Source organism: Podarcis liolepis (genome assembly GCF_965112155.1).
Source record: "Podarcis liolepis genome assembly, chromosome: 9".
In the NCBI taxonomy this organism is placed as follows: domain Eukaryota; kingdom Metazoa; phylum Chordata; class Lepidosauria; order Squamata; family Lacertidae; genus Podarcis; species Podarcis liolepis.
In genome coordinates this window covers 52416960-52430392 of record NC_139564.1, presented here as the reverse complement: position 1 = coordinate 52430392, position 13433 = coordinate 52416960, and the positions used below count along the sequence as shown (strand labels likewise).

General features: G+C 42.8%; 1 long non-coding RNA gene across 1 annotated transcript in view; it reads left to right on the top strand.

Annotated features, from left to right (window-relative positions):
• LOC310686444 overlaps positions 1–12277 on the top strand; it is a 54145-nt gene extending 41868 nt beyond the window's left edge. Inside the window, exons 3-4 of the long non-coding RNA XR_014515922.1 lie at positions 6916–7042; positions 10249–12277. This is a non-coding gene — a long non-coding RNA (uncharacterized lncRNA). The remainder of the gene's footprint in view (positions 1–6915; positions 7043–10248) is intronic.
• Positions 12278–13433: the final 1156 nt, after the last annotated feature.

Genomic DNA, 13433 nt, shown 5'->3' with positions numbered 1-13433 from the left:
AAGGGGTTAAAACCACAGAGTTAGATTCCTAGACTTGGTTGTGCTCCTTCTTCTCTGATGAGGGAGGAAGTGAAGCATTCTCTTTCTCACTCTCTCTGTGACATATAACTGACCAAGGAAGATGTGCCTAAGAAAGTTCAAAGCTTAGAGCACATGTTTGAAGCTATCTTTCTGTATTTTCTATGAAAATGCCTATGTTCTCTTTGCCACTGCTTGGATAAATGCATCTATTTGACCTTTGTAACATTTTGTAAGTAAAGCATTTTAAACTTACTTAACAGTGGGTGGTTAGTTCATTGCAAGAGGGGTAGAAAGAGGATTACTGTTTGCAATTGGACTAAATGGGATAAAGGGTTCTAACAACTTATATTCCTAACACTATACTGCTGCTTGACTTTTGTGAGTTTAAATTCTGCTTCTGGTGGCTCTCTCCTGCTGGAGAGTAAGCTTAGCCCCACAGTTTGAACCCAGGCACCCAGCCAATTCTTTTGTTTTTTACCCCACATGTGTGGGTCACAGGGATTATATTTTTTCCTCTTAAAATTAGCCTCATAGATAGATAAGAATCTTTATTTGTGTCAGCCATCGGCCATAGTAATAAAACAACAATACGACACACAAAGAATAAAACTAAAAAGTCAATTATATAAAATACATTTTAGGGGACGACAAAATAATAGTAGCAAAACATAACGATAATAATAAATTAGCCTCATCAAGTGGCTTGTTGGGTTGGGGAAAGCCTAGCTTCCTGGCAGGTGGGTCGCCGTTGAATACTGGGAAGCAGAGGAGTGAGGCGGTGTGCCGGTTAGCATGCTGAAACACCAGTGCTTCTGCCAGAGCATTTGCACCTTGCATGCTTCCCATGTATGCTTCCCAGAAGTAGCAAGAAATGTTTGTTTTTAGCTGGCGATTCTTTTACCATTCCAAATTCCTTTCTATTACCAGTATCTAATACATTTTCACATCTACAGCTGGATAATCTAACTCTCACACCAGTGAGTGGCCTGAAGGCACATGGGGCCATCACCTTGTTGAATCTAAGCAGGTCTGAGTCTGGTTAACTGCCTGGATGGGATATCACTTTGGAGCCATGTGTACACTAACCTGAGTTCTATGATGGGGGAGAAGGCAGGATTGATATGAGAATAAATGTACACAGAAGGTTTTTTTCCCTGTTATGAAGAGGAAGACCCTTTTTTGTGGACCCAAATCTGCTCTAGACGGTCCTGTGCATGGACACCATTGGATACAACCCTTTATTTTTTACTTGCTTTTAAAATCTCATTTGTAAAGACTACTGATGGAATCTACCTGTAGTATGTCATTTGTTTTGTTTCACTTGATACCATATATAAGTGACGATTTTGTGTAGGATAGAATCAAGGACTATGAATCAGGAAATCCTTTTTTTATTCCTGCCTTTCAAGCTTTTTGTCACAGTGCCATTCAACTGTCTCCTTCCACATACAGGAAGCAGAGTAATGGATTTGGACAGATAATGGAATTTGATGGCATAGTTATCAGAGAATAGTAGCCCATCCAGTTTGTAAGGTGTGGCCACCCTCATGAATTCGCAAGAAAGTGTGTGTGTGTGGGGGGGGGAAATCTGATGGCCTGGACACTAGAAAATATTGCCCTGGTACTGAAATATAACAAGAGATAGAAAAATGATGTTCACAGAGCATTTGAAAACATTACCATTAAAGGAACCTGAAGGGGTAAGATAAAATGACGTTTTCAGCTGCATATGCTAGTTACCAGCTGCGTGCTTGTGGAAATTCACAAATAATTCAAGAAACAATCTCTCACACAGTCCAGGTGGAGTAGGTAAGGCTTCTGGAGATCAATAAGGCTGCAGATGCGAACATGTTCATTATTGCATATTTATGGTAAATAAGACCCATTGGAACCCATCAAGCATCTCTTTCTAAAAAAACAAATCCTAATGGCTTGACAGATCCCATCACAGATACCTTTCATTCCCTTCAAATGTAAGGAGTGGATGAAACTATTGGCCAGATTTATTCCCATGAAGACCCAGGTGCATGTGAAAAAGAAGGGTGTGTATAGTTTTTCCTTGGTACCCCCCTCTTCAGTGATGTTGGAATTGGAGCCATCACAGAGCCAGCATGACAGAATTTGCATTAATCCTTGGTCTTTCTGACACATAGTGAACTTCATTATAAAGGATTATGTAGGCCTGGGTACTAGGTACACAATCTGGGTTTGCCAATCTCTTTTTGGCTCATGGGCATTTTTGTAAAGAGAAGAAACTCGTGGACCTCTTCTCTTTCTCTTTCTCTTTCTCTTTCTCTTTCTCTCCCACACCCACCCATACCTATTCTATTGGCTACAATAGAATAAAACCTATAGCGATCAATGGGACAGGATAGCCGTTTTACGTGTGTGTGTGCGCTCACTTGCTCTTTTGGATACATTCAATATTCAACTGCAAAAAAGCAGTGGAGTCAATCAACACAAAGTTAGGCATGTGCAGACCTATTTATTTCAATAGATTTAGTCATTTGGAACTCTGTGCTGTATTGCGGTCAGTGTACTTGAAGAGCCTTTTTTGTGGTTGCCATTTTTATACCGCAGAATAATTGCATGTCACCAGGAGTTGTCACATTCCCTTTCCTGGTGCCCACAGAGCCCTTCCTAGCACTGAAACTAAACTTGAAAGAAACATCTCTCACACTGAAATCAATGAGACTTAAAAAGCATTTCCCTTGTTCTAGATCACACTTTGTGTAAATGCGTGAACCGGACATTGCAGAGCAAATTTACTTATAATAGTCATAAACTGAATGAACTTTGCTGGTGTCAGGTTTTATCTGGATTCAATGCAAATATCAATAAGGAAGACAAATTGTGAAAGGTAAATTTTGTTGCTTCTTTTCGGGGTGACTTTTTCCTTTTTAGTTCTTCCAAACCCTGTATAGCTGTGGGCTTCACAGAGCATATTTACTTAGCACCACTTTACACTTCATTTTGGCTTTCCCTGGTCCAGTTTTTGTTAAAGGTGAAGAACCAGAGATAGAGGTTGACCTTTAATATAGACAGAAATGAGAGACTTAACACTTCAGTTGCTTAATCCTGATACAGCCACCAGAAAACTACTATGCCAAGAAAGGGGGGAAAGATGAAATATTTTGAGTTGGATAAGATAAACAGGCACAGGGCACTGTAATAAGTTCCAAATTGGCAAGTTAGTTAAAATTCATAAAGTACTTTTGATAATGCTAACTCCCTTGATTAAAGGACACCGTCTCTACCATTTTTCAGCAATAGATATTGTAAATAAAAGCATTTAGGTTTGTGACAGCTGTGCCTGTTAGATAAGAAAAGCATTGTGAAACAGTGGAGAAGTAATTTTCCTGCAACTTATTTATAGTTGCCCTAGCTGTAAAAGTGGAAAGGGGAGGAGGTTAAAAATCAATCCCAGCATTTGGAAGGAAAACTCAATACTTATTTGATAAACATTATAAATTGGTACAATGTTATCGTTATTGTACTTCATCCCCTGCTCTTTCTAGATATTAATCTGCGTGAGGAATGAAATTTTTGGTGATAGCCAAAGGTGTTTTCATGGCTACAAGTCAAAAACTGTCCCATTTGCTAATGGCTATTTGTTTTTGGCCACAATATATATTGAACAAACAGTCATTCCTAACTTGACTCTGCCTTACACCTTTTGAAGGGGACGGGTTCACACAAACACATGCATCCCAAAATGTTTTGACAGCTGATTTACTGTGTTCCTGGGGATGGTTTGCAAAGGCTCACTATTCAGTAATTATAATGCAAAGTAATGGTTTGCATGTGTGAATGGGCCACTTTCTGATATAGCACCACAGAGCTGGTGAAACTTCCACATCACCTCATTGTCAATGCAGGCACTGACCTTGTTTATGTTTGAGGAAAGGGAACCTACATATGCATCAGTGCACACAGCGGCGTAGCGTGGGTTGTCAGCACCCGGGGCAAGGCAAATAATTTGCGCCCCCTAACCCTTAACCTGCCGCCACTGCCAGCTTCTTCTTGCTGCTGCCTGGTCTGGTCTGGTGTGGTTCTCTCCCGCGCTCAGCACTGCGCTGGGCGGTCGCTGCACTGTCCCTCCCCCAGATAGCCCCTTGCTCTCTCTCCGCACCACACGCCTGGCACCCACCCCCTCCACAGTGGGCGGCGACCCAGCGGCTCGGATCGGATTCGCACAGCCAGCACTGCAGTGAGAGAGAGTGAGTGAGCCAGGTAGGGGCAGACAGCTGCGAGTGCGAGCGCCCCCCCCACGATGTTGCGGCCGGTGCGGCCGGCCCCCCCTACACCCCCACGCTACGCCACTGAGTGCACATACACACCAATGTGAGCCTTGTATACATGGATCAGGATCACCCTAATACTTTACTTTTCTTTTTATCAAGCAGGTTTTGAATTTGAATTTTCTGCTGCTTATATATTGCATGCTTTTATTAATTGTGTACACCACTGTGGAATTTTGCCACCCTATTTTTTGACTAGGGACGCGGGTGGCGCTGTGGGTTAAACCACAGAGCCTAGGACTTGCTGATCAGAAGGTTGGTGGTTCGAATCCCCATGACGAGGTGAGCTCCTGTTGCTCGGTCCCTGCTCCTGCCAACCTAGCAGTTCGAAAGCATGTCAAAGTGCAAGTAGATAAATAGATAAATACCTTCTGGCGGGAAGGTAAACGGCGTTTCCCTGTGCTTCTCTGGTTTGCCAGAAGCAGCTTAGTCACGCTGGCCACATGACCCGGAAAAACTGTCTGTGGACAAACGCCAGCTCCCTCGGCCAGTAAAGTGAGATGAGCGCTGCAACCCCAGAGTCGTCCGCGACTGGACTTAAGATTCAGGGGTCCTTAAATTTTTTGACTGCATGTTTTGGAATTGTACATTCTTTTATTATATCTTGCCTTTTCTGCCTTATCTACAAGACACCCAAGGTTGCAAACTTCATCAAAGGGGTGCTTCTCAGTTTACCAGGTATCTGTCAGCACCAGGGGATCCTACAGCATCCCTTCTCAGGAGGATGTCATGGTTCATATACTGTGAGAGAAAATAAAGTTCAGTGCTGCTCAAGGACTGCAGTCATAGAATAGAGCAAGGACAACCAATTTGGGGTCCTTCGACCATTGTGTTGGACTCCCATCAGCTCCAGCCTGCATGGCCAATAGTCAGGGGTGATGGGGAATTGTAGCCCAATAATGTCTGCAGAGCATCTCATTGGCTCCTCCTGTAATATGTGCTTGGTAATATGGCTTCATTCTCCAGGGCACACTTCAGCTCATCTTACAGCATTCAAGTGTGACTTAGCAAACAGCTTGGGAATAACTGTTTGTATGGCTTCTTCAAAAGCTACTGGAGGAAAGATGCTACCCTGTTCTATTTGTGTTACATTAGATGCCACCTTGTCATTAGGAGTGCAAGTCCCTGCTTGCTCTCTCGTGACAACATATAATTGAGTTCTGCCACACTATAAAAAAGTACCATTAAACAAGGGCACTGGAGATATGTAAGGTAAAGCAGCCTTACATAAAAGTGAAGACTTGCTATACATTTCCAGACCTAGGAAATTCAATGGGAAACTGCACCATAAACCCATTCAATAACAATACATCAACAGGATCTCTTGTGGGCTGAACCAAGTTTCAGGATGATGATGATGATGAATAATTCATTAAATTTGTATCCCACCCTTCCTCTCAAAGGAATCTGGGGTGGCACATTACAGATTACAGTGGTACCTCGGGTTAAGTACTTAATTCATTCCAGAGGTCCATTCTTAACCTGAAACTGTTCTTAACCTGAAGCACCACTTTAGCTAATGGGGCCTCCTGCTGCCGCCGCACCGCCGGAGCCCGATTTCTGTTCTCATCCTGAAGCAAAGTTCTTAACCAGAGGTACTATTTCTGGGGTAGTGGAGTCTGTAACCTGAAGCGTACGTAAGCCGAGGTACCACTGTATTTGTTATTTGGCTTACCAATGGCAGGATATCTGTGCTAATGCAAGAAGTGTTGGAATGATATGTTGGAATCGTGTTTTGGGAGCCGCCCAGAGTGGCTGGGGAAGTCCAGCCAGCTGGGTGGGGTATAAATAAATAAGTATATTATTATTATTATTATTATTATTATTATTATTATTATTATCGTCGTCATCATCATCAGTGCTTTTTTCTGGGGGGATGCAGGGGTACACATATCCTAAACATTTTGTGATTCTTTGTACTTTTGACCATTTACTGTATTTATTTTTCCCAATTTGAACTATAAAATAGTGATTTTCTTGAGTCAAAATGAGAGTACCCCTAAACATTTTTTAGAAGAAAAGCACTGATGACGACGACGATGATGATATCACTGTATGTACTTTCTATGCTTCATTTCCCTCTGAGTCTGAGAGCTCACACACACACACACACACACACACACACACACACCATTTGTATATCTACGAGAACAACACATTATACATCTGATGAAAAGGACAGTGCTCAAAGGAAGGCTATGCCATAATAAATAGGTGAGGACTGGGTTCAACTAGTGCAATTGGGTTTTCACCCCCTCTTCTCCTCCTGTGTGCCCCTGGGACCCTCAAATCAGTTTGGGTGGTGTTGGGGATAACACCAGAAGAGCATTCAGAGGAGGAAAGGGAGATTGTTCTATCACAGAAATGCTTGCACTCATGCAACAATAACTTTAGCACTATGTTGAATTTGTCCTTAGTCTTTAAAGTAACACAAGACACTTTTCTACATTTCTGAAGTTTTATTTAGGTAGTTTGCCAAGAGATTATTTCCACTGAAAAGCAAGCACCCTTCAAATAAGACAATATCAAACTGCTGATCGTTTGACTATACTAGTTTTTCTTTTTCTTTTTCAAACTTCATTCTCCTTTTCAGCTACAATTATGCCAGCCAGCCAGGTATGAAAAATGGAGAAGCGACAATTGCTGTCTTTCTTCTGACAATGCAGTTATGGAAAGAGAGAAAAACTGAGCAGATTCTCCTGAAAGGAAGATGCAGAGAAGTATTATATATATATATAAAAATCTCATAAACCTACTTTAACAATGACGCCTCCGTTGCAAATATGTCTTCAATGATACAAAGTGGTCCCCCTCCTCCATGAATTATGCCATTTTGAGACAGTAGCTGTAATTCCAGAGTTATCATCCCTGCTGGGCTACAACACTGTTTTATTGTCAGATTGTATTATCATACAATGCATAAATACCGCAAGCCTGAAGCCAAAAATGTGGCTGTTATTACAAAACCATATAGAAACTTCAACCTCTCTCATCTGTAGTCATGTCCATCTCTCCTCTTTGCTTGTTCCAATTTTCCTTCGTGGCAGTAGCTTAATGGTAGAGCATCTGCTTTGCATCCAGAAAGTCCCGGGTGAAATCTCCAGCATCCCCTTTAAGGCTTGAAGACACTCCTGTCTGAAACCTTGGACAGCCGCCATAGTTAGTGTAGACCAGGGCTGGCCAACTCCCAAGAGACTGTGATCTACTGACAGAATTAAAGACTGGCAGTGATCTACCCCCTTTTGGGGGGTTCAGGTCAAAGTTGCTGAGCTTTTTTGGGGGGGAGGAAAGCCCCAGTTCTTTGGGGTTCAAGCCTAAGCTCTAGGGAGAAAGGGGAACAGCCACTCACCAACAGATCACTGGGGAAACAAACAGCCTCACTGAGTAAACTCCATCTTCTATTTTGTGGATCGTGCAACAATGGAGGTTGGGGCAAAGGGGCGGGGCAGGATTCTATTTCACCAACCCTAAGGAAAGGGACCCAGCGATCAACCATGATCTACCAAAACCTCCCGGGGATCTACCAGTAGATTGTGATCGACCTGTTGGACATCCCTGGTGTAGACAGTACTGAATGGGCTGGCTTCCTATGTTCCAACTCCTCCCCCCTCATTTGTGGAGCCTCCCTCTCTCTTCCACTTCTTCTTTTTTTTCTTTTTAACTATTCCTGCTTCCCTTGACCTGCAGCCTGGTCTGGCTTCTGCTTTCATCTTTTGGAGGTCCATGCTCCTTCTGTCCCTCCCTAGATAATGCATTATTGGTGTTAGGCTGAGGAAGGCTGCTTTACTTATGCATAGGGTTTCCAATAGAGGGATGGGAACACTGGTTGGCCAAGGGTCCGTTCCCCATGCAAGAAGCCCAGTGCATGAACAAGACAAGCCCCCATTAGACTAATAATGATTACATTAACTTGGCATCATCGGAGCCAACTTCTAGGGGTCCCCTAACAAAATATTTGAGGGGGGCGGACATCCCTAGATTTGATGGGCATTGCAGGAGGATGTATTAATTGAGAAGTCTAAGTAAGTATACTTACACAGTATGTTATATTTTAGTTCAGGGTGTCCCAGAATTCAGCCTCCAGTTGTTTATGAACCACAATTCCCACCATCCCTGACCACTGGTCCTGATAGCTAGGGATGATGGGAGTTGTAGTCTAAAAACTGCTGGAGACCAAAGTTTTGGAAACCCTATTCTAATCCCTCCCCACTATCTAATAGTACCTGTAAACCGTTGGTATTTTGTGGGAGGGATTTACATGCATCCTGGGAAATTTAAGTTTGCACAATTAGAGCAACTTGGGATAGTTCAGTTGGTTCTTAATCTCAGGGTTCAAGCCCCATGTTGGGTGAAAAAATTCTGTATTGCAGGGGGTTGGACTAGATGACCCTTGTGGTCCCTTAGAACTCTACAATTCTATGAATCTAGAATGCTGGACTATCATGATGATGATGATGATGATGGATTAAAGTACTCGGTCATCCTAATGCAACAAATCCAGTTTTAAAAAGAAGCAGACTTTTTATGGTTAGGAAAATTACTGAAAAGAGTGAATGCAGGACCAACCCTCCTTGTTGTATAACTTCCCTGAAACCAAATCACCATGAGTGCTCATTAAAGACTGAATATGATCTAATCCCCCTGCAAGCAAATCAGGATTAATGTGCAATAAATAGGTAATTGGAAGGAGTCTTAAAAGTTTTGCACAAGCTGGGACTATTGCCGTGCTTCAGAAGAAGGTAGAGCGAGTTGCAGGCTTGCATCCTCAAAAACATTTGGGACCTCACTACAGAGATAAGTTAACTGGCCAATCCCCCAGTTCCGTTTTCATATCATTCAAGAGGCATTCTGAAAAAGAAGAAGGTGGGAGACTAATTTATTCACACGAAATTTAAAATCTTTTCTGTAATATTTTTCCATCAGCCAATAGATGAAAAGGATTTGCACATCGTAAGACTCGCCTGCATAATATGCCATGTGAACAATAAATATGGCAGCCGTCAACAGATGTTTATAAAGAACGAAACAAGATGTGCCCAATTTTTGGTCCACCAAAGTTTACAGCATTCTTTTAAGTGTGGCTCCAAAGTACTATTTTGGGAAAGAATAAGACAAAGCATATGTTTAAGAATGCTGTGTTTTGAAAAGCTGGCATCCCATACAAATGGTTTGACATTTTTTTCTATAGATAGCTTTCCTCCACATGGTGGTGATGAGTGGCTGTAGACCTCACTAAATTAGCAATTATGGGTTCCAGAATGAGTCTCTTCAGAACTTCATAGGCAGTGATTAAAAAAGAAGAAAACTTGCTGCCATGCAGGTTCAACTGAGCATTCCTCACCCCACCACAGAAACAAATTTCACCCATTTTGATTGAGATTTATTTATTTATTAACCCACCCACCCCTACAGTGGTCATTTTAATCTGACAATGAAACATGCAGCTGTACTTCAAAAAATAATCTCCAAACAAGCAGCTTTCAGCCAGACAAGCAAATATAGTTTCAGAATCATATCTCTGTCCTAGAAAACTCTGAGTAGAATAATCTTGAAGAGTTTTGTTCAGATGAGATTAGAATAATTCCACCATCCCCAGAACCTGAAGCCATTTTTATAAACCGGCTCTGCACGTCGCAGATGTGATATGCTTAATTAAGAAATCGTAGGCAGGCTAAACTGATAAGGAGGTTAGTTCCAACATTGCTCTTGGTGTTATATAAAGCTGATGCTGGTCAGTCATAAGTGTTTCACTCAGCCAATATGTTAGTTTTTGCAAGAGAAAATCTAAACAGGTTGGATCTAGTCTAAATGAGTATGCTTTGGTCCGATTGAAATCAATGAGACATAATGCAATTGTAATCCTAATGACTTCTTAATATGCTGGAACCAGTTTATTTGCAGGAATAAATTTATTCTTTATTCACAGGAAGCAGGAGAGGAGACCGCACTGCTGGCATGTTGTCTTCACTACAGAGGTACCTTGGGTTACAAACGCTTCAGGTTACAGATGCTTCAGGTTACAGACTCCGCTAACCCAGAAATATTACCTCAGGTTAAGAACTTTGCTTCAGAATGAGAACAGAAATCATGCTCCAGCGGTGCGGCAGCAGCGGGAGGCCCCATTAGCTAAAGTGGTGCTTCAGGTTACGAACAGTTTCAGGTTAAGAACAGACCTCCGGAAAGAATTAAGTTCTTAACCCGAGGTACCACTGTATTTTGATAGCCTTCCTAGAGGTGGAGGGTGAACTTGGGCAGTGGGGAACCTCCTGACAGGAGACAAACATGTTTATTACTATTCACAATAACTATTTTAAGGTGAAAACAAATAGCAGGGTAAGTGTCCATTAAGTTACAGAGACTTCATCAACCTGCTTGCAAGGTGAAAGGCTTATCTGAGGACAGAACAATAAACTTGGTGGTCTTCTCTCTCCTACTAGTACCCATATTTCTGGAATTCCCATTCTCGATTGTCTAATGTACACACCTGCTGACAGTGTGTTGACAACAGTGCATTCTTCAGAGGTATCTGATGCTTGGCTAGCTTGATCCATAATACAGTGGTACCTTGGGTTAAGTACTTAATTCGTTCCGGAGGTCCGTACTTAACCTGAAACTGTTCTTAACCTGAAGCACCACTTTAGCTAATGGGGCCTCCTGCTGCTGCCGCATCGCCAGAGCACGATTTCTGTTCTCACCCTGAAGCAAAGTTCTTAACCTGAGGCACTATTTCTGGGTTAGCGGAGTCTGTAACCTGAAGCGTATGTAACCCAAGGTACCACTGTATGGTTTCTGCAAATGGCACAGTTATTAACCACGATGTCCCAAGCCCAGAGTGCAACTGCATTCCACTTCTTTACTTCAAAGCGCTTCTTGCCGGCACCACTTTTGGTCCCACTCGGTGTGTCCACATCCATCGCAACAGCCGTTTGGGCAGCGGGGAACCTCCTGTGCTTGTGGAGGCTCCTTGTGCATTTTAGAACCCCGAGTTTACAACCATGCCTGAAGCTCACTCTCCAAAGAGTGTCTGGTGACATGAAAAGGAACACATCTCTTAGGGAGTAAGGATACACTCCTGCACTCTCACTTGCTGATTGCTGGTGGGCAACCCTTACACTGTGGATGTTACAAATCATAGCATGTTTATTATCTAAGTTCCTTCACTTTGTGTCACAATCCAGGAATTAGTCTTCCCTGGAGTGAAATGGCTTGAGAAAAATACAAACGCTGCCATAGACACACAAGAAACCAAACTCCATAATGGGGCAATGCCATCAGTAGCCCAATAAAATATCACCAAATCATGGTCAAGTTCTCCAGAGTTCTTCATCAAATATTTGACGAAGGGTCATGGAGAATTCAAAAGCTTGCTCACTCATTTGTGACATTTTAATTAAGCTGATAAATGCATTATCCAGTAATGCATTTTGGGCTTTTTCTGACAGGCCAAAACAACATCATTTTTTATAAAATAAATAAATAAAACCAAATAGTATCTAAAAGTCCATGCAATGTCAATACTGTGTCGTCTGCTTTCCAGGCTGTCTATCTATTATGAATGTCCTCCTGCTGAAAGCTAATTGCCAGGAAAGCAATGAGCGACATCTGCCAGCTCAAACTATGGAGAGAAACTCATAAACTGTAGATGTTGAAAAATATCTAGTGTTGGGGGGGAAAGGTTCCCCCACCTCCTTTATGTCACATAACAGCTGACAAGATAAAAGAATCCTGATGTGAAGTAGAGAGGAGCCACTGCCTCTCTATGGCATGTGAAGAGTGTTTCATTAGGAATAGTGTGTCAGTTTCTGCACACATCAGGAAAGAGAAAATCAGTAAAGAGGGAGAGAAGAGAAGAAAGGCAGGGGGAAACATTGGTTTCTTGGATATTATATTGCTTGTTTTTTACTTCCTCTATTTTCTCCGTTACAAAATTAGTTTTTTGAAACTATGTACTGGCACTTGTAAGGGACACGGGTTAAACCACAGAGCCTAGGGCTTGCCGATCAGAAGGTCAGCAGTTCGAATCCCCACAATGTTGATTGGTCCCTGCTCCTGCCAACCTAGCAGTTCGAAAGCACGTCAAAGTGCAAGTAGATAAATAGGTACCACTCTGGCAGGAAGGTAAACGGCGTTTCCGTGCGCTGCTCTGGTCCGCCAGAAGCGGCTTAGTCATGCTGGCCACATGACCCGGAAGCTGTACGCCGGCTCCCTTGGCCAATAAAGCGAGATGAGTGCCCCAGAGTCGGCCACGACTGGACCTAATAGCCAGGGGTCACTTTACCTTTACCTTACAGTTGCCAAAATGGAATGCCTAGTTGCTATTTGGGGGCAAGACTGCTCTAAAGTCTTATTTTTCAAATGATGAACTGACTGTAATTGATTCTCAGTTTAAAGGTAAAGGTACCCCTGCCCGTACAGGCCAGTCGTGTCCGACTCTAGGGTTGCGTGCTCATCTCGCTCTAGAGGCCGTGAGCCGGCGCCATCCGAAGACACTTCCGGGTCACGTGGCCAGCGTGACGAAGCTGCAGCTGGCGAGCCAGCACCAGCGCAGCACACGGAAACGCCGTTTACCTTCCTGCTATAAAGCGGTCCCTATTTATCTACTTGCACTTAAGAGTGCTTTCGAACTGCTAGGTGGGCAGGAGCTGGGACCGAACGACAGGAGCTCACCCCACCGCAGGGATTCGAACTGCTGACCATACGATCGGCAAGTCCTAGGCACTGAGGTTTTACCCACAGCGCCACCCGCGTCCCTCAGTTTAACACCTGGCTAATGGTCAGGGGTCCCTTTATCTTTACTGGCACTTGTACCTATTGGTGGAGTTTTGAAAGAGCAATTCTAGTAACAAAAGTAGCAATAAACCCAGATGCCAACTTTGCTGCCACATACAGCCAGACATCACAATCACTGGACCCAACAACATCAAACACCATCTGGGGCCAGCTTTATTCTTACCACTACTACCACTACTACTACTGTTCAAAGTCCGCTTTCACTGAAAGATCTAATGGTCAGAATATAAATGGCAAAAAAATTCTGCTTTCACCATTTCATAAAACACCCCATACATTCAAAGTAATCCCATCATAATTTCACCATCATTTTAATTTATT